The 21,988-nt window shown below is 39.0% G+C and overlaps 1 protein-coding gene across 3 annotated transcripts in view; it reads left to right on the forward strand.

The window, feature by feature from the left end:
- The window catches only part of HTR1F (5-hydroxytryptamine receptor 1F), a 103,039-nt gene that overhangs the window by 32,271 nt on the left and 48,780 nt on the right, over positions 1–21,988 (forward strand). For all 3 annotated transcript variants that reach the window (XM_021541312.4, XM_085558774.1, XM_085558715.1), the window contains one exon: positions 15,282–15,382. The gene's annotated coding sequence lies outside the window, so the exon portion shown is untranslated. Of the gene's footprint in view, positions 1–15,281; positions 15,383–21,988 lie in introns of those variants that run through there.

A 21,988-nucleotide genomic window follows, 5' to 3' on the forward strand; every position in this document is an offset into this window, starting at 1 on the left:
TACACCTATACTGTATTAAGCCTCTGTATCAGAATTCCTTTTGTTTACTTGCCAAGAGCAAGAAAGTTCTTTCCACCTTTCACACATCATTTGTTTTCCAAGCTTTTTTTCCTCCTGCCCCAAATCCTGTTTGATAAGTCTCAAGTGTCTTTCAGCATTCAGCTTTACTGCCCCAAGTTTTGTCCCATTGACTGCTGCAGCTCAAAACAGGCTGTGAGTAGCACGGGCCAGCTTCCCTGCCAAAATTCAATTCCCAGGTCTAGGGGCATCAATTCCCCTGCACTTCCCTCAGGCTAAGCCAAACCATTTCAGTACCAGCTGAGAAAAGCAAAAATAAATAAAATAAAATAAAGCAGTTCACTACCTTTAGCAAGAGAGAAACTTTTGGAGCTCTGGACAATTCTTGCATCATATCACCTACTATTGCAAGTACTTAGTCTTTTACAATATTTTGTTTGTCCATGGCTTCTGCCATTTTATCACATATGGCCTGTGTCTTGGTAACAGCATAATCAAGCAATTTGCTCCTGGACTGCATGCAAACATTCAAAGTAGATGTTTTACAGACCTGTGGTCAAACAGCCTGTGCATGCAGGAGGCTGCCACAGGTTTCCTAGCATCTAAAAGAAATTTAGTCTTGTAAAACAAATAATCGTAGATGTGGAAAGTATGTTTATATAAGTGCTCTGAAACAGCAGCTGAGCTCTTCTGAAGTTGATAGTATTTACCTCAGGCCAGGAGCACTGTTGAAGCTCTGAAAATAATTGGCAGCACGCCCTATATAACTTAGTCTGAGAATTAGCTTGCTAAAACACAGTAATAGGCATCAATTTCCTAATACCCTTCCACCTCAGCATTTTTAACACCTCCCCCTTGACCAGCAGCTCTACCTGACAATAAACTCCTGAGACCTTTTCCTACTTATGAAAATGCATTAAAGTTACTCACTGCACAGAGAGCTCAGCAAGCTTCTTCCCCTCCCTTGATGGCTCTGACTGGACTTGACCTGTTCCCAGCTTCACTTGGAAATTTCTCCTTCCCCAGGTGGCCTCCAAAACCCACCTGGCCCCAGCCAGTCCCGTGACCTCCCCTCCCAGCCCACTCCATGACCTTTCTCTGCCCTTGCACACAGGGCCCAGTTGGATTCAGCTGGGGCTCATCTGCCCCCACCACACTCCTCACCTGAGTCAACCATGTAGAGCAGCAGGGAATGCACTCAGCAGACAATTTTATCAATTCCATAATTGGAATTGTTTTAACTGAACAAAACATGCTGCAAAATGAGTAGGCAGTAATGGTAACTATTATCACTTGCACTATTCATGTGCAGTGACAAGACAGTATGACCTAACTGCATCTTTCCTGTAGTTCAGCTATTATAGACATCACAGCTGTGATTTCCAAGAATGGTCTTGGCAGTTTGGACATGCTGCTGCCAAAAATAATAAGCGAATTGTAAGTTCAGTGTCACAGCCAGCTTTAAATATTAATTCATCCTCTGATTTTGTTTACTAACATCTAAGATCTCTGCTTTTACTTTTCTGTAATCACAGTCTTTGCTGAAAGAGGATCTTGGGGATAAATGCAGGAGGATTCCTTCTCAAAATAGGAATAGTTCAAAAATTAAATCACCCTACCATATAAATGGAGGAGCAAATTCTACATAAAAGTAAAATTAGTATGCTGACTGAAAGCAAACAGGGAAGGAGAAAAAAGAAAACAACTATATCCCTTATTTAATAATGGGTGTTCATTACAGTTTTCAAAAGTGTGATCTCCTCTAGCTACACATTATGGTTTAAAAAACATGATGGAACTCCCCAGGTGTGGGAGTTACAATATACATTATCAAGGAAAACAATATATAAACAGATACAAATCAAAACAAAGACAATCTATTTAATCATTTTCATAGAGCTGTAGTACTTTATGATTTCTTCCAAATATCATTCACTGAAATATCAGAGATTAGTTTTCTCCATAGGGTAGTACTTTTAGAGAAAATCATCTACTAATTAATATTAATTAAGATCATAAAAGATGAAGTATTGTATAGAAGGCAACTCTCTAGGGTGAGAAACATTAAAGCATCTGTCTGCTTAATGGGTTGAATCCTGTCTAAGCACTCAAGCCCACCCTTCTATCAGCATCCACACTGGCCATCCCTTGCATCCTGCACTCAACCTGGCTTTTTTCCTGCTTCCCAGGAATTTAGAAATGGAGCCTGAAACACAGATTTCAGACATGACACTGAAAGAATTTGAACCATGTTGCACAATGGGTCTCCCGTTTCCAAGTGTTGCTAATTACTTTTAAATTCAAGATTGAAAAATATGTTCAAGCTAGGGAATATGTGGGAAGCTGTGAGCTAGGTACATCTATTGATGGGTTCTTCAGGTCAGAAATGTTCTTTCCCCTTCTAGCAGTCCCATCCTGGAGATCAGGATGGTCCCTGCATGCTGGAAGCGTGTCCTTGGTGCACTTGTTATCAGGGGAAAACAAAAGAAATGAGGGAAACTGGAAAAATAAACTAGAAAACCTACAGATCATAACTGATGACAACAACAGGGATGGAGATTAAACAGGATCTTTGGTAGGGGCATTTGAGCCACCATCAACCTTGGAGATAGCATCCAGTAAGCAACAAAGAGCTGACAACAAATGTCACAGCCCTGAGCCAGGGCAGCCAAGCCTCTCAAAGGCAGAGGTGACAGAGAGTGCTGATGCCCTCAGTGTCCTGACAGGGGGTCCAGCCCTTCTGTGGAGAGAGAGGTGAGGGACAGGAGAGCAAGGTTCAGGAGACAGACAGTTCTCATATATACATATACTGGAGGAATGGGGTGAAAAGATAGATCAGTTTATTTGTAGATGATTCTAGTGCCAAACCCTCTAATTTGGAAGGAGAACATCAGCCAGCATATTGGACTGCATGCTGGGTGGAAAGTAGTGAGGAAGATGAAAGGGAAAAATAACAAAAAGAAGCAGCAGCTAATGGAATCAATTTCTGAAAACGAGACTAAAGAGTTAGAGATGCATGTCCCTGCCATGTAGAGGTCTAAACGTGTAGGAGGAGAGTGGGGGTGGGAGTTCATGCAGGCAGAATCTGACATCCAATACTGACTCTGTCTATCGTCTAAAGTTGTTGAAACCCCGTCTTAAAGAAAGCATGCTTTTACAGATACTCTTCTAACAATTTCTTCACTTCAAACACAGAACAAAAGAAATTCAGGAAAAAACTTTTTCAAATCATGATGGAATTAAACACACAATTAAAAGGTGACTGTTAAAGCAGGTATCACCTGAGCTTATTTTCGTTTTCTAAATGCAAGAAACAGTGTGAAATCAATATAAAAGAGAGAAAGAGTTCATTGCTAGAAGGTCATTTAAACAAGGAGCTTCTTAAGAGATGTAAAGCAACTTCAGTATTATGTAATCCCAGTCACTCAGCAGGGTTCAGAGACCTACTCTCTTCACGGATATCCCTCCAGACTATACCAATACTTGAAACACTGCAAAACATTTATTTATGCTTTTATAGTTTATAGTGATCACAAAGAAAAGCCTTCCCTGGTTTCTAAGTGTTAGGAAACAAATCCTACCCAGTTTTGTGAGGCAATCTCTCCTGCAGATGCTGTTGTGAACTCACAGAGCAGTCACAAGTTCTGGGCCTTATTTGCAGCCATGCAATCCCACTGTGCCCTGAAGAGAAAACAACACATGCAGTGGAGATCAAAAACACATAATGGCACAGACCCAGATCCCTAGAGACAAACTAACAGCAGAATAAATGCTCTGAGTCATGAAATAGCCAAAAGGACAACCACTGACATGAGGTAAAGCTGAAGTCTGTCAGAGTTTGGGCATTTTTGCATTAGCAAAAAGCTTAAACAATCAAAAGAAATCTTGTTAAACACCTGTTCCTTGTATTTCCTGCTGTTGCATCCAAATATTATTTATATTCTGTTCTTTCCTTATTTAGTTTTCAGGTTACAATATCATATCACCCTCACAGTCAGAATCCTGCTTCTTCTTTTATTCAACCTTTTTATTGAGATCTGGAGACTCTTGGTGTCTCATTCCTTCACTCATATGCAAATATATACATAGATATAGATATATCTAATACCCTGTTATGCATTTTCTTCATGATCTGAAGATGCTTTTTTAACATGCTATTCCTGTGCTTGTGAATAATGAGGACCAATATCGAGACATTTTAAGACACACAATATAAAAATATTTACTCCAAATGCTCAGAACAAAGTACCCTTTAAAAAAACCAGCTGTGTCCTGTTTTCTGCTAGCAGGAGAAAAAGAGGTGAAAAAGCTGCACTGATCTCCGGATGCTGAAATTGGCTGCGTCACTTAATCAAGCATCAAATCACTTAGTGTGAACATAAAGGAGAGCTGTAGCGTTCAGTTTTTCCTTCAGTTTTTGAGAGGGCATGACTTAAGTCAGAGTGTACCCAGAAGATGAGGAGGAGGAGGACAGGGATGAAGAGAGAAGCCTTTGGAAATTGCCTTTGGCTTTTGCCTCTTCCCTCACGCTTTCTCCCTCCCCTTTCCTTCTTCCCCTCATATTTGTTCTCCTCACTCTGAGCAGCCTCCCTTGAAACTCCACTCCTACTGTCACCACCCAGCATTCACCCTACTTGTACCTACTCTCCTCTCTATCTTCCTGGCACCTCTGGAGCCACCTGCTCTATTTTATCATCAATCCTTCCCTTACCTGCCAAGCAAATATGTCTCAACTGTTACTATCCCCACTACTAAACCAGATATTAGTCACTGCAGAGCCCTTTCCCACAACAGAAATCCTATCTGCTCAACGAGCCACATGGGTCCTGTGGTATTTAGGAGTAAATCTAATTGCTTAGGCTCTTTGAGCACAAATCATAAACCCAATGCCAGCATTAACCACATCCATGCAGGCCATGGCTAGTTATGAGCCATTTGCCTTATCTCCAGCATTGCTCATCCAAACTCTTCTTCTGTGGAATCCTCCAGTCCCTGAAGGTTATGGTTAAGCTGAGGGCTAGCAAAATCCCCCTTTCTTGCCCAGCACTGTTCCATTGCTATGCCCTCTTTCCTGTGTCTCTTGCCTTGCAAAGTAGCTTGAGAACAAGCTGAGTAGGGCAGAACAGAATCTTGGCTTAAGTCACTCCTTCCCAGGCAAAGAAGACCAGCCATGGGTGCATTTTTCCAAGCCAACTTTGTGTTCCAGTCCCCACAAGCAGATCAAATGCTGCCAGAGATGGAGATGGCAGCAGTTGCCAGTTTTGAGGCAGTCACAATCTCCACAGAAGCCACCCTGGGGCAAGTGCCAGCCCTCCTTTGCATCACATGAGGTGAGATACAGCAAGACTATCAACTTGCACATCTCTGGAAATACACAGCCAGGTGTTCCAGTCTTGACAAGTGCCACATTGGCTAAGAGAGGCTTCAAACAACAGGGTCTGTCTAAAAACCCTGCAATCTTTCCTGTTTCAATCTCCTCACTTAGAGGATTTGATATTTTAAGACTATTTTCCTCCCGGCTAGCTGAGCTTGCAGCTCTGCTTTAACAGTCTACAGTCAGGATAATGAGAAATTTGGTTGGACCTCACCATTTCTGGCTCAGGTTGTACCTTGCTCCAACATTGCAAACTATTTTAAGAGGTGGGAGAAGGGTTTTTTAGGAAAGGGAAGAATTACTCATGATTGAAAAGTAAGCAGTTCTGTCTTCAGAAGCCAAGGGGGGAGGATATGAGCCTGAGGTTTAGGACAGGAAAATAATGAGATGAAACACTTATCTGCCTTTTCACTATACATCCAGCTTTCTTAAAGATGTGTTTTCTCTGAAGGAATCTGAATATGAAACTCTGAGATGTTCTACACATTTTTTCCTTTACTTCACAGGTTTTATCTGAATTTTTGCAGCAGCAAATCTTGGTTTCAGATTCTTGAACTGCCCATAAACAATAGTGGAAAATTTATGGTGGAGCAAGCACAATATAAAGAATTAATTTCATAAGAATATAAAAGAAAATATTCTAGATTACTCCCCAAGAAATGGTCTGTGTGCACTTCAATATTTTCAATATAAAACTGATTATCTAATCTTCTGCATGAACACTGCGCACTTAAAATCAATAGCATCTTTTCAATTTTAAAACCTTCATATTTTGAAGACTGATCTTTCTTCTACCTGTACATTCTTATCCTTTGCAATGTTAAAAGGTGCTGAGGACAATGAAAAATTTGTTTTCTGTTTGCTGGAACTGAGTGAAAGAACCAGTTTCAAGTATGATTAGTTACAGTAGCTTTGCCTACCTTCATCCCCTCCACTGCACACCTCATTCCAGCCTCTTGTCCTTCTCTAACCTCTCCTTGCTTACTCTCTGTCCTTCCCCCTGGCAGGGAAGTTGGAACTCCGATGATCTTTGAGGAATCCCAGCCATTCTAGGATTCTACCGAATGTCCTATTCATCAGTAGGACAGGCAGGAAATGTCCTGCCATTGGTATTTGTCTGCTTTAAAGAACATCTACCACTTCTTGACAGATTGTGTGGATTTTTCCATTAAGAAAGGAACAGATTTACTCACTTCTTCAAAAAAGCACTTTCATCCATTGTTGCTACTTACAGCTTCTTCAAGGCAGGTACTTAAATACTAAGATGTTTTAGGTCCTAAAAGTTTCTAACAAGCTGAAATCACTTCTGCAGGTCTTGCACTCAGATCCATATCTCCTCCTCTCTCTTGCCTTTCCCTATTGTTAGATGCTCGGTTTCTCAGAAGTGCTATGCATGGTGAATTGATGAGCTGTATCTTGAAAATTCCCAACTTTTCTGTAATCTACATCTTCCCCAGAGAACTGGCAAGCCTAAAAAGTTTAGCTGCAAATATGTCAGCCTGAACCAAAGAGGTGCAGATTGAAGGCAGTGACTCACTAGCTCACGATGGAGTGGCTTTGTGCACTCAGGTTTTTCCCACATTAAACAGTTCTAGGAGAAAAAATTGTGGGGCTGGAGACTATTTTGGGGTTTTTGTTTATGTGAAGACTTCTCCTCCCATATTAGCTTCTGGTTTTGAACAAAATGAAGTAAACCTAGTAAACCTTTTTCACAAAGAAATATAGTTAATAAATTCCATATTCTATCATCCATTTTTTCTTGGAATTTGCTGATATAGGTTCAAGTGTGCACAGATATCACCACCAAGTCTACAAAGGAAAAAAGAAAATTTCTGTAAGAGAAAGTGATCTGACAAATGTTCACATTTAGTTAAGCCTGGAGAAACTGGATGAGGTGCAAGTGACCATCCTTAACATTGAAAACTTATCTAGCTTCTGATCCATAGTGAAAGGGAGCGCTGGCAAATTTCAAATCTTTCAGCAGAGAATGGACAACAGATAGTGCAGCTATCTCAGCAAGTGGAGCAAATGAAAAATAAAGTTGTTTCACTCACAGCAAAAGTCAAGCCATTAAGAATTTGCAGCCTGTAGCTGGAGAGGACTGAATGAATGTTTTTGTCTCAGAGTAAATAATAGCAGCAATGGTCTGTGACTTACACTGGAATACAGTAATTACCATGCTGGATCATAGTGGTACCTCACCTTTAATCAAAAACAGGCAGAACACTAAACTGGCCACCCTGGGCTGGAAAAGGACAAGGAAGAGAAGGGCATTTTCTACATTTGGTACTAGAAACTGAACTGTGTGATTTTCGAGCCCTAGCACATCATTTTTAAACTAAACCCTACTGTGACGTGTAGACACTTTTAATGAATAGACAGATGCAATTTAGTACACAATTCAGCAAAAGATTTTGGAGAGCTTTTCCCTGAAAATATTTTAGATAAATCTAAACATCTTTACCTAAATCTGTGGTCTCTTTAGTTGATAAAGTTTTTATCCCAAATGTAAAACAAAACTGGCTATTTCTGCCTCCACTGTCTTTTAAATAGAAATGCAATTACTTTTGAGCAACTTTCAGGTACAAAGCCAAAATAAAGAGTGCACAGCATTTTCAAAATTCTCGTATTTCTATGGCATTAAAAATTGATTTCTTCATAAAAGAAGTCCTATTTTTCCTCATTTAATTACAAACCTCTCTACAGTGTTCTCAAATACATCAACAGAAAACACTCTACGTGCAGAAAGTTAGAAGTGATTTATAACTACATATTAAAATTATGTGCTTGAGATGTAAGCTCAGCCAGGCTGCAGTGAATTTTCCTAAACAGATCCAGATTTTGGATATGGCTTAAAGATTGGAGTGCTGAAACAAAATGTAATTTAGCAGAATGAAGAGCAATTCTTTGACTGTAAATCACCATTAAACACATCTGTTTCAAAAGGTACCTCTGGCAGCAGCATCCTTTGGAGCTGCATTCATCAGGGCCTCACAAACACCAGCCAGTTTTGAAAATATTGTGTAGAAGTTGAAATTCTTAAATTGAATTTAATTGAAAGCAGCAGTGAAGGATAATATAAACATTTATGCTAGCTCTACAGGCCTTCTCTGGAAGAAAAACATAATCAAGTACCTTTAGTGGCCCCCTGCTGTATCCATCACCATTTCTGTGTTTCACAACTGGAACTCTTCCCCAAAAACTCTTCCAACAGCAGCACCTGCATCAGGAAGAAAGGAGTTAAAAAGCCTTAACATATTTCTGTAAGCCAGCATGGTAAATAGACTTAATGTGTTTCTGTAAGCCAGCATGGTGTCCAGAACCCCAAACTCTGAGAGTAAAGATGAACCAACACCAAAGTTGTTTGTCTCCAAAGGGTTGCCAAGCCACTGATAAAACTTATGGCAAGATTCCCTTTCATTTTCCAAGAACTTTGTCTTGCTTAAATCTTGTATCACCAGTAGCTATATTTTAAAAGAGAATGACTATTTCAGGAAAGTTTGAGCCATATGATAACTTTGCTAGAAGAATGTTACACAGGACTGAAGGGCTGCCTGCTCTAGAGACATGACCTTTTGATACGTCAGACATTTGTCTGTTATACCAGTCCAGAAACAACATACACATTATTTAATCCCATACTTAGTCCTCTGTCTGTTAATCCCTGTCTTTCTTCACTAGAAGTGCTCTGATTGAGTGATTAAATGACAAGAAAATTAACTCATTTTAGCAACAGAGCTTTTGCAGAAAGATACTGGTGTACACCATAAACTTAGATGACCAAGAACCAGCAGGTTACATCAACAAGTCTATTAATACAGCTAAAAATTTTATTTGCCTTTAATTCTGAATCTGAGGCATTTCACTATTTCCTAAGTAAGTCACAGATTGTTCTTCAAATTACTTTGAAAAAGACATTTTTCTCACCAAAATGAGAGCCCAAAATTTGTCATGGGAGAGACAGAGATGTGGAACTGTGATTATAACTTTGTTGGCAGAGAAGGAGGTAGTTTTACTGCATATTTCTTCATTAATTAAAATAAACATACTTTCTCCTTGAAAGTAGAGTTTAGGTTTTATTTTCAGTCTTAATCCAGAAATCATCCTTTTCAGTTTCCTGATCTGTCAAGGTTTGACAGACAAGTCCTGAAAATTGTGACAAAACTCTGTGGTTTCCATTAGAAGTCTGAAGAGAATTCATATCACTCTGGCTCAGGTTTGCCACTTTTTGGAACTCTTGAGTCACTTCTGACCTTGTTGCAAGGCTTGAGGGATTGTTTTTTAAAGTAGACAAAGGGGCATTTTCATGAAATTTCCTCTACTTACGTGACTCACTGAGGAATGATCCATACAGAAGAGCATAAAGCAAATCTGACTTTTTGGCCTTACTTATTGTGTCCTATCTCCTCAGACTTCAACCTTTCAAAGAATGCTAGGGCTAGAGTAAAATGTCTTTCCAAGCAGTTCACAGCCCTAGATGGGAATTTACAGGCTCTTTATGATACAACATTCATTTCCATGAGAAAAAGTTCCCTCAGTCATGGTTAATCAATGCCTGGGAGCCTAAATGGTTATAAATATTGTATCCAGTACTTGGATTTATGTTTCATAATTGATTCATCCTGAAGCAAAAGAGAGGGGAACACACATTGACATAATTCTGTTGTAATTCCACTTCAATTATGTAATTCCTTAACCTTATTAGCCAAACTGGTAACAGTTTGACATTAAGAAGTGGGAATGCTCACAGATGGTGAGGGCTTGCTTAGCCACTGCTACTTCCACACTTGTGTGGTGTATGTGAGGATACAGTGATTCAGTTTACAGTTTAATACAAACACCAAAAACTCTGTTGAGGAGAAAGAAACAATCCCACAAGTGTAATCTCGGTTTTTTTGGTCTTTTTTTTTTTTTTTGAGTTAAAAGTGATTCCTCTTTGCAACTTCACACTCCCTTGTGCATTATGAGCCAACTAAGTTTATGTAGTCCTCATGGCAGAAATGGGTCTTTAGGAACAGTAAAGAAATCAGTCTTTCATCCTGTTCAACAACCAACAATTTTCCCTTGCCATAAGGTGAGGACAGATGTGGGAGGCAGGCTAAGTTCCTGGAGCAGCAGAGGCAGGCACAAAGCATCCACAGCCTAATCAAGACAGGCCAGGCAATCTCATCTTTGTGCATCTCCTGCCCAGCCCTTCTTTGAATCCTCATCTGCAATTAGTGATGACATGTTTCTAATCCTCTTCATACAAGCCATCAGAGGATTGTAACTTCATATGGGAAATGTCAGGAGAAGAAAAATACAGAACAAGAATCCTGCCTTCTTACAAAAGCATTCAATAGCAAGGAAGGAGGAACTAAAAAAAAAAAAAAATCAGACTACAAGGTAGTTTGTTTAAAACTAAATAACTCCAGAAAAAACAACTGGGCTTTTGTTCCTTTGTGGGATTGAGATCTTGTTTGAGGGTGCAATTTATGCCTGCAAAATTTTATACTGAAGTAGTTGCACTTGTGAGTAGCTATTATCCTCTTTAGGTAATAAAAGGAATAATGATAACAATCAGATTTGTTTCTAGAATGGATCAGTAGCTTAAAAACTGTCAACAAGGATTATTCACAAAACCAACTATCCTACATATTTAACTCTTTGTTTTGCTGCCACTTTCTAGATTGCAAAGGTTTCTTTTAATTTTATGACAATGAACACTGGAAAGGGATCTTTTTTTTTATACACAGATGATGTCATATAATGCTTCACCCTCAAATAATGTATATTTATCATACTCAAATAAATGTTATTATTATCATCATCACCATCATTCCTATACAGAGGAAATACATTTTGAACATATTTCTCTTTTTTTCCGCTTGTGGCAGGGAGTTTTTGACATTTGAGCATTGACTCTTTCTTCTTATTTTATGCATTTGCCCTCTGGCCATTGTCAACCCCTGCAGTCTGAATAATGAATTCCTCTTTATTGCACTGACAGTGTGCTGTCATTATTGCAGACTTCTTCTCCTCTGGAAGGCTGGTTTGTAAGTTATTTCTGAAAAGATATACTACATATGTGTTTGGGATTTATAGGGCTGTACTGATCCATCTTTTTCTGGAACATCAGATGCAGCCACTGTAAATTTAAAGAAAAAGAGAATTCTCATCCAGCTATGGATGTCAAGCCATTCTAGGGAGTATTATCTGCTTCTAACTCCTTGCTACTTTTGTACAGGAAACACAAACTCAGCTCATAATCACAGAGAGATTTCTGTTTGCCTTTGCAGTAAGATTGTAATTTTCTTTATGCCACCTTCACTTCCTGCTGCCTTTTGAAAAGACAAAAACTTGTGTGTGATCTTGAACTTAGATCTTCTGCATGATAGGAAATGATGCTGCTAGCTGAGCCTTTAAAACAGCAGTTGGATTCATGGAAAGCTGTTTTTCTTCCATAATTATCCTAGAAAAAGGTACAATTTAAAGTCTTACTTAGAATCCTCCACACAGTAAGAAAGTCACTTTTATTCTTCTCATGGAATTATTGCAGATGCTATTTTTAACCTCAAAAAAGCTTTCCTTTCACACATTTCCCAAGATTTTTCCCGTTGTGTTTCACAAGACCAAAGCCCTCATAATATCAATATCTTTGCTAAGAAAGGAGGGCAGGAATTGATAGTTCTGGGTTTTCATCACTGGCAGACTTCAACCTGCATAACAAATATTCAGACTTGAAGTAGGAGTACCCTGAGGCTTGAGAAGCAATGGAAACAATAAATGTGTTTCAGAGATGGAAGCAGGTCCAGAATTTCTTCTGCTGGACTATCTTCCTAGAGGAAGTTGCTGCCACATAAAAACTGAGACTGCTGGGATTTTGAGCAGATGTGAAATTATTTTATATTGGGTAAAAAGAAGTTTGAGTTTTGTTCAGAAATATTAAGTCCACATATGTACAAAACAACTGCAAATCCTTTAAAAGCTTAGCTTCTGTTTATTAAACAAAAGAGAGAGTTCATAGGACTTGGGGTAAGTCCCCTTTTTTTCTGCTTATGTGGGGATGTTCTACCATAACAAAAATTACTCTAATTGTAAATTACCTATTGATAGTTCCAAAAATCCTTATTTCTGCAGTTTTGTAATGTCTTCTCTGTCTTCGGCTGCATTTAGCACTACTCTAAACCCAGCCTCACTTAAATCATTGAGCATTACCTGAGTTTTTTCTGATGCATAAAAGAAAGCATAAATCCATATGAACATTGCTTTCCAGCTATGTAAAATTCATCTTGGAGATGTCTATTCAGTTCTTGTGCTCATCCTCTAGGTCCAGGGTACTTACATTTTAATTAAGCTGAAAATGATAAGGTAATGATAATGAAATTATAATGATAATGATAAATGAAGAGGTAAAACAGCTCCATCCATGCAGCTGTATCATCAACAAGGACTCCCACATCCTTCCCATTCAGACAAGGTCTTCCCAAGAGCTTGTAGGCAGCTTGCAAATCTCCCTGCACAGGAGTGGCTGGCAGCACTCCAAACAAGATAACAGGGAGCAAATAGTAATATAAGCAGCCAGGGGGCCTCCAGATCCCCTTCAGAGGTCACTTTTCCCATTCAGACAAGAATGAAGTTATTGGATGGCAGTGCCAACAATTAAATTCTTGACTGTGTAACCACATGCATGTCAGAAATACTCCTTTTTGTATTAGAGGACAAGGAGAGAAATAGGGAATGCAATTGGAGATGGCCTGACTACAAAGAGCTGTGTCGAGATGAAGATGAAAATGTGAAGATGTAGGAGCTGAAAAAGAAGAGAAAGTGAAAAGGACAGGCTGCAGGGGTAATGCATGAAAAAGACTTTGTGCTTGTGAAGAAACAGAGACTTCTTATTTGTTAAAAAAAGCCAAATAAATCTCTGAGGTGTTTAGGTGCTGACTAGATGTTCTGATACATAAAATTTCTTACCTGGGAATAAAGGTGCAAGATCTCAAACAAGAACTAAAGCCAGCTTCCTCTTCATCCACCCCTTAAGATGGAAAACCTTCTTAGCATTTTAAGATAACCCTAAAATTATCCCAGCTCTTGTGCACTCCTGCAGTCTCATTCAGAGCAGAGTTTTCCTACATCTGAAGGAGTGTGGTAAGAGAAAAGGATGGAGGCAATGGTTGCAACAACTTCCAAACAAAAACAGAGAAAAGGGCCATGCTGCGTCTACCTCAGTCAGTTACTGATGGTCATCTGGTGGATGCTCAATGAGATACAGCCAAGTAGGTCATTATGTTCTGAGTGCTGCATTTTCCCACAGCAGGTCATGCTGGCCCCTCTGCCTTCTGTCCTTGCCTATAGAGAGAAATCTGAATTACAAAGTAGAGTGGGAAAAACAGAGCACAGGCACTCATTTTACTTTTTAAATTCTATTATTACTGCCAACAAGTTACATTTTGAAGGTTAATGTTCTGTACAAAGGAGACTTAATTTTTGAAAAATGTCTTATGTCTACTGGTGGCATGGGTACAAAAGTATAAAAGCTTTTACTTTTCCAAGTTTTTGCAAAACAGACAGCACTGATGTTGTAACTCATAATTTGCTGGGTGCTCTCACCCCTCCATTAGCAATAATGAAACCAGAACTCCCCAAAGTTGCCCTGACAACCTCAAGAACCCACATGACCTAGTATCCTAGCCTAGCCCACAGAGCAATAGAATCAGCAAGGCTGGAAAAGAACTCCAAGATCATCAAATACAACCCTTGACCAAACACCACCTTTTCAACTAAACCACAGCACTAAGTGCCACATCCAGTCTTTTCTTGAACACCTCCAGGGAAATTAGCCATAATGCCAACAAACATGTCTGTAACCATCCTCAAAACCTGCCCCAAGAACACTCTGAGCTGAAAGAACTCATCTGATACCAACTAACAGCCAAAAGTTAGCATAATTATATTCTGGATAAATTACCATGTTATTTGATAATGTGTGAAAAATTATTAGGTTTTATCCTTTTTTTTTCCCAGGAAATCAATGACATTTCCTTATTTCTTTTGTCACTTTGTCTTCTCTTTGTTCATTTTTCTCTCTGGCTGCTATTCTCCTTTGAAACAAGAACTGCTTTTGTTATCTGATTTTCTACATTTTAAGCACATTAGCTATTTAAAGATTTTATATTTTAAATTAAATCAGCCTACTCTTGGTAGAATGATATATTTCTGCACTTCACAGTGCAGACTTTTCACAGTGCATATTCTTTTGCATTATGTTTCCTCTTTAGGCAGTTGCTTGCTGTGAGACACTGCTAACTGGGAAAAAAAAAAAAAGAGATCTTAAAGTTGGGAGAATGCAAGAAACAATGCCTTGCAGTTCAAACATCACATACTCTGGCATGTCTATCTCTTTAGCTAAATCACAGCAGGTTAATAATGCACAATGCCAAGTGCCCCGGGCTCCTGCTGCAGCCAGTGGGAGTTGACAATTAGCACCTGACAGATGCACTCGGTGCTAAAAGCTTGAGACACACTAAAACTGCTGGTTTGGCCAAACAGCTCAGGCTTCCTTCCCCCTTTCCTTTAACTGGTCATTTATCTTCAGGAAAGTACAAGTCAGGCTTTTCGATTTCTTGAGTTCTTCAAGTGGAGTCGATTTCTGGTGTGCCCAATCCTGCAAGGCCCTTTCTGGTCATTAGCTCATTCCAAAGTATTTCTGTCATCACCAGCTATGCTCTTATGTGAACTCTGAGTGTGGGGAGCTCCTAGCACTGGTCTCTAAGCTTTTAAACAATCATTCCCAGTTATTTGAAGAGATCCTGAAGAGTACAGTTTAGGCCTTTCTGAAAAATCTTTTTCTTCCTCTGAAGCAGACATCATTCATTGTCATTTACAGAGCCTATATTATGTTCTTTTGCAGGTTTTTGGCAGTATCCAGTGTTGCTAAGGCTGATTGAATTCCTACTACCAGTCCTACTCCCAAAGGCAGCTTTTCTAAGCTGATTCCTGACACAGGAGATGGTGAGTTGCTTTCTACCCTCACACACAGAGACTTCATACACGTGTATGTGATGTACCTGCTTTAGAGATCAAATTAATTTGGTTGGGTCTTCCATAGGGATTCTGCAAAGCAGGTTGAATACAGAGTTTTGCTGACCTCTGCCAGACTGACCTTTCCTTAAAGTAATACAGGAGGAGAAAAGTCTGCACTGCAAAAAGTCTCAAGTGGGAGCAGGGAAATGCAGCCAAGTGAGGGTTGACCTCTGGGGCTATTAAAGGCTTCATGGGGTAATCTGAGTGCACTCAGTGCAGTGGAAAGCTGCAGAGCAGCCAGGAAAAGATGTCAAAGAGGACAATCAGTTTAGAAAAGGAGAGCAGTGGCTGACAGAAGGATGACTGAATAAATGAAGAATGTCCAGCCCAGTCTGAGAAATTCAGGCACCACAGAAGAAGCATAGTCTGCAGTCCTAGATCTGAGCGACCTTCTCCACAGCCTTGGACATTTAAACACTCAACAGCTACTTTAACTGAGGGGAAAGAAACAATGGTGCCAATATAATGCTTCATTGCACAGATATATTTTAAAGACTTAACCTTTGCAAGACATTTTGAAGATGGAAAGCCCAGTAGCACATGATATTTTGTGAGAAGACTTTTCTCAATTTTTGCATTAGCAAAATGAATGATTTTATTTATGGTTTTGCCTTCTGCTGTTTTACCAAGTGACTTTTTCCATAGCCTAATTGTAGATTTTTAACAACAAAGATGAAATCCTTGTTTCCTATATAGTCATTCAAATACAACCACTTAACATTGATAGCATTTCAGAAAGGACAATTGGTTTGAATACAAAAATCTTTAAAAACAGAAGGATAAAACTTCCTGCCGCAGTATCGGGAGAAAAAATTGTAATTTAACACGGAGACATGTGAATAATAAAGCAAAAAGAAACAAAGTAAATCTTCAGCAATCATTTAATTGCCTGAGAAAATGAACATGAAATATGATTGTTCATAAATGAACATGAAAATTCCACATGTTGAGACAGAATAGTCATGTGCCACTGTTTGACAGTCAGAGACTTTCTAAGGTATTTAATCACATTGTTTTGTGGTGGTTTTTTTTGCTAGAGAAAGAAAAAGCCCTTTAAGGCTGATGTGTTCCCATGTTCAGTTCTCCTTACCCTCATCTATATCTACATAAGCTCTGACCCCATCATCTCAGGATTGTGTCCACGCTCTGAAAGATACAGCAAATTGCACTTTAAAAGTCTGGCAATAAGAGGCAAAGACAAAGTTTCTGCATTTGTAATAGAAAAAAAATAAAAATATCACTGGGTAGCTGTAAAATAGATTAAAGTCATCCAGTTGGTTCATGGTAGTTAATGAAACATACAGTTTTTAGTCAAAACTAGATCAGAATAGGGCCAGTTTCAGCCCTCATAAGCCTTTGCTGCTTCCAAGAAGAATGTACACAAAAAGACAAAGTTCCCAGACTTGTATTATTTCCTACTTCTAAACTGGATTTTACCTGGGCCAGGATTTCCTCCAGCTGCCATCTGTACACTTCATAGAGAAGAGGAAGATTTTTATTCTGTATCTGGGAAGTTCAGCAAATTCAGGTGTGGGGAATGCTTGGTTTGAAAGCTTCTCTTTTCTTTACTCTTGTCATTTTTAAAACCTATTTTCTCTCTTCTAGTTACGGGTGTTTATGCAATGAAAGAGAAATTTTGGCTGTTCCTTAATTCTACTATAATACCTGTGGTGACATTAGAAAGAGAAATTACCTGGTAGGAGAAAATGAAAGTGAAGTATAAACAGGGCTTCTGTTTCTGATGGAAATGGTTTTCCTGGCTGCATGCTTGTTTCCAAAAGACAATGACAGGCTGGCAGCTTGGAGAAAACAGGTCTTGACAGCACATGTTAGTGAGCCAAGCATTTTCTAACACCTTGTGTCACACAAAGCACTTTCATACCATCTGTGCTCCAGCAGCGAAGGGTTGTTCTGTCCCAGGCAGAGCCTTTTGTCTTTGCATAGTCACGGCAAGCAGAGAGCAGGTTTACAACACCCGTCTGAGGCTGGATGTGTGTCAGCTCCTCCGGCAAACCCTCTGTGTGTCCCCGAGTGCCCACAGCCTGCCAGGAGCACCAGCACTCCTCAGCAGACAGGCAGAGAGGAGTCAGATGGGAACTGGTTTTCTTCTTCAATGCTGCCTTGGCTGGCTGAAGATGAGAAATAAAGATGGGAGGGAGAGGAAGAGGGAATGCAATTCAAAGGCAAGCACGTGCCTCATTAGTGGTCGCTATGCAAGTTCCTTATACTCTATAATATTTTGCAGCACCTTTTCAAATATTTCTTTTTAAAAAAGGATTTTATAAGGATAACATATTTCTAAGATAAATATAAGTAGCACAATCTGCAACATAAATAGAGACCAGGAGGGTAATTAGAAAGCATATCTTGATTACAATAAATTGCCTTCTTTGAGCAGCTCTTATTAATGGTTTTTGCCATTAATAAGTTGTAGGTTTCTCAGTGTTGGAAGAAGGAAAATCATTAAAACTAACACTTACATAAGTAGCATAAAGGATTATCCCTGATATCACTATCAGGCACAGGTTTTGTGCTAGTAAACTCCCATATGCCTATGGCAGTTTAAAAGTAACTAAGTTGCCAAAACTTTATGTGTTTTGTCAGAATTAAAAAAAAAAAAAAAAAAAAAAAAAACAGAAACAAAAACAAAAAAAGGCAAGCTCTCTGGAAAGCGAAAACAGCCTCTCCCATGCAGTAAGTAAGCCCTAAATGCAGTCTCTCCTTTCAGTATTGTCATCTTTGAGGCTCAATATTTTTCTCATTATCATCCCTTTTTCATGGATTTTTTTTTCCTTACTCTAATGAATTTCTCAGGCACATAGGTATTTTCTTGGCTATCTTGCTTCATTTTGCTGATGGAAGCAGCCTTTTAATTTAAGACATTATTATTAAAAGCAATGCATGAAAGGCTTATCTGAAAGATATATTGGGTTGGCAAGAGATGCAAATCAAAATGCAACTGTCTAGGTACTCAATTATATATTTTAATGGAAGAATTTGAGTAAAGCTCAGGCAGGAAGGAAAAAGATACTTATCAGCATCTACCATTTAAATTACCAGCATATTGGTAGACTGTTCCTATATCTCATACCCCTCAATAAGGCTTAGACTGAAGCTGGGTCAGTGGACAGCAGTTGGCTTGTGAAATCTCCATACTTGGAATACACAGACAGCAGTTTTTCAGAAGCACAAAATATCCTTGTATTTTTTTTTTCTCCCATGGATTAAGTACTTGCATCTTCCAATATCTGGTAGGCTACTTCATCTTTTGTAATCCATGTAAACATTTACCATCTACTTACCTTTGAATGGACTCCATAATTTTTTTCTTTGGTGTCTCAGGAGATACTCTCTGTGATTTAGCCTGAGGATGCTCCACAGGAATGCACATTCCCAGTGGAGTGATGCCTCCACTGGGGCACTCATCAGACATTCAGCTGTCCCAAATATAGTTGAGACAGCTGAATGTCTCATGGAGATTACTTTTACATTTCAAATTTGCAGGGCTTTCCTTCTCAGTTCAGTACAACAAAAGTGACTGAAGTTTTTTGAAGAGGGCAAGAGCTCCTGTACATGACCAGAGAGGATGCCAGCAAGTTTAACCCCTGCAGTGCCCCACAGAACTCAGCCTTAGCTCTTTGATGTTTCTTACTGCTCAGCCTCTTGGCAGCCACCTCAATCCAAGTCCTTTGCAATGCAGCAGAGGTTGCAGGGATCTCTGTAATGCTGGGATCTGGGATCAAGCATCCTGAACAAGTACAAGATCAGAAAATAGGCACACAGATTTTTCTAAAACATGAATGAAGACTCTCTGTAACTTACTCCTTCCTAAAGGATAATGTAATGCAGATTTTAGGAGTCAGCCCTTAAGCTCACCTATTGCTGTGCATGTAAGGAAAGCAAATGTGCTCTGAAAGCAACCTCAGGGTCATGGAGTACTCTGCTTCCCTATAGAAGCACCTCCAGCAGGACAGAGAATAAGCTTGTCATCTCACTCTGTAACTGATTCATATCTAATACACAGCTTAATTTTATTCTTTTTTAGTTGCTGTCCATCTTTTTATTTTATAGCAGTCTGTCAGCTGCAAACTGGTTTGATGGTCAAACAAAACATCACCACATAAATATTAATGTTTCTTTATTTTAGTGGCTCAGCTTAAACAATTTCTGGAGTTTGTAGGCAGCAACAATGCTGATAGTGGTAAGTTTTGTCCCAGTGCTGAACTAGAGCTCATCACAACTTTTGGATCATCTACTTCTATTTCTGATTTCTGTACCTGCACTCTTTTAACATATGCACCAACCTAGACTTTTAACAGCAGCTTAACGAAAAGTCATCACAGCAGAAAAACATTTAAAGAGGAAAGCTGAAATGAAGGGAAAGTTCAGATTTAAAATGGAAAACTGAAAAGAAGATAGGCCCTGCTTGCACTAGAGTTTCATTTTGGCATAGTTCCCATTAATATAGAATAATTGCTTCAGCGGGGCTTTTTTGTTCAAATATTTAGAAATTTGCCTGACATTCACTCAAATCTTAACAGCCTTAGCTACTTTAAGAAGGATTGATAATTTAGAGATTGTTTTACTTTCATACACTAGAGTTAATTCAAAGAGTTTTATCAAAATTCTCACCTGTTAAATTTGACTTTGAGGTTATTTTAATTATACTGGAACCTTATAACTTGTTAAAAAAGTCACTGAGATGCCAAACTTCAATCAGAAATTCAGGACAATTGGTACAGGCACTGAGGCAGAAGAAGAAGACCTATCAGAAGACTGTGCTTAATGAGATTTCCACAAGACATCTGAAAAGCTGACCTTTGCCAAGTGCTTCTTTTATCATGTATTGCCAGAAATATGTTACTTCTTTAGGTTATGTATCTGCAGTAGAGTCTATCAGCTAAAATCATGCAAGTTGTAATTCTGCTGAAGCCAGTGCACTCTGGGGAGGACAATTTTAGCTACAAATGAATAGGGTCATTTACAGTTAAGGGAAAGCAAGTTACCACTACTTCAGTAAAATGCATACACTTATCATAATAGGGGAAATAAATGTTCAGACTTTGAAAATGTGTTTTTTAGAATATGGTAACTACAATATATTTAATAAGTTGGTGTCCTGTTTTGAACACAGCGTTGTCATCACCTAAACATGTTTAGTTGAATTAAACCAAGCTCAGTTATTGCAGATAGGGTGGGTACAGCAAAGCTCAGCAGGTTCACTTTTTAAAAGCTCAGAAAATGAATGCTCAAATTTGGGATTTTAGTCAGGACCTAAGATGCCATACTGAAGGGGTTTTTCACTTGCACTTCAATCTACTTCAGGGAAGATACCCTTTTTTCCCTTTCAAAAATGTGAGATTCTCAGGACACTAAACACCAGGACTATGCTGTAGTAGGATCAATTAAAATCTATTAGAATCTATTCCTGCTGATTATCACAACAACAACTTTCCCACCAGAAAATTGCCAAATATCCCTTATTCTCAGTCAAAGCTTAAACACTTAATACCTGCAAATAAAGGTTAGAATTCAACAAACCAAAGGTAGATATCTTGAACAAATCACTCCAACTTTCTTTTTGCAGTATTAGAGAGAAACAGACACTGGTAAGGTACATGGCATCTGGTGTAAATAGATCAGTACAATCTCACCCCAGTATTTGCTTCACTCCTTTCCCAAAAAAGGTGCCTAAAGTACCAAAGAGTACCTGTCTAGCACAGATTGCTTTTAGCTTATGTAGACACATAGAAGGAGGTGAGAGGAATTCTGTTAAAGAAGCTGAAAAACTTCAAAAATGACAGTTTCACTTCTGTTTATATAAACAGGTGCATGAAACTTTCTCATGCAGTAGGAGTTGGTGACTTCAGGAAGAGGAGTTTATCAGAAACATAGGAAAGAAAAAGTAGGGGGGAAAGCTTTAATTCGCAGGGTAGATTAACATAAGCAAAAACCTTTTGCAATGTCCTCAGTACAGGGGAACAGGTAGCATAGTCTGGAAATACTGGCAAATCTTTAGTGAGCAGCAAATTCCATGGGTTCCTGTGTGTGACACCTGTTGTGTCCTTGCTGCAGAGTTTTTGACAAGGTCTGTGCTGTTTTGAGCCTTGTCTCCCATGACAGCAGCTATGGGCTATAATCCATAAAAATCAAAGCTTGCATGTAAATGTTTTCCTGAAAGAGTGTGTTTGGTTTTATATGAGCCTGTAGTTAGAAACTTTTGCCCTGGTATCTTTCAGGTCCTTTCTTGGAAAGAAAGATCAATATTTCTCTAGAGAAAAATACAAGGCAGCCAATTGAAAATATTACTTATTCTAAATACAAAATTTCTTGATGTGCCTCTGACCTAGAGCAGCTTCCAAAGATGAATCTGCTAACAAAGAGCTGTTTGACAAGGCAGGATCCTTTGGAATCAGCTGCTGACGTGCTGGAGATGATGGAACGCCTAAGAGACTTAGCTTGGAGATGGAATGGAAATACAATGCATTGTGGTTTTCCTATGAGGAAACAAAACTTAGCACTGGCATTCTTTGC

This window comes from Lonchura striata, chromosome 1, assembly GCF_050655825.1.
Source record: "Lonchura striata isolate lonStrDom1 chromosome 1, ASM5065582v1, whole genome shotgun sequence".
Lineage (NCBI taxonomy): Eukaryota > Metazoa > Chordata > Aves > Passeriformes > Estrildidae > Lonchura > Lonchura striata.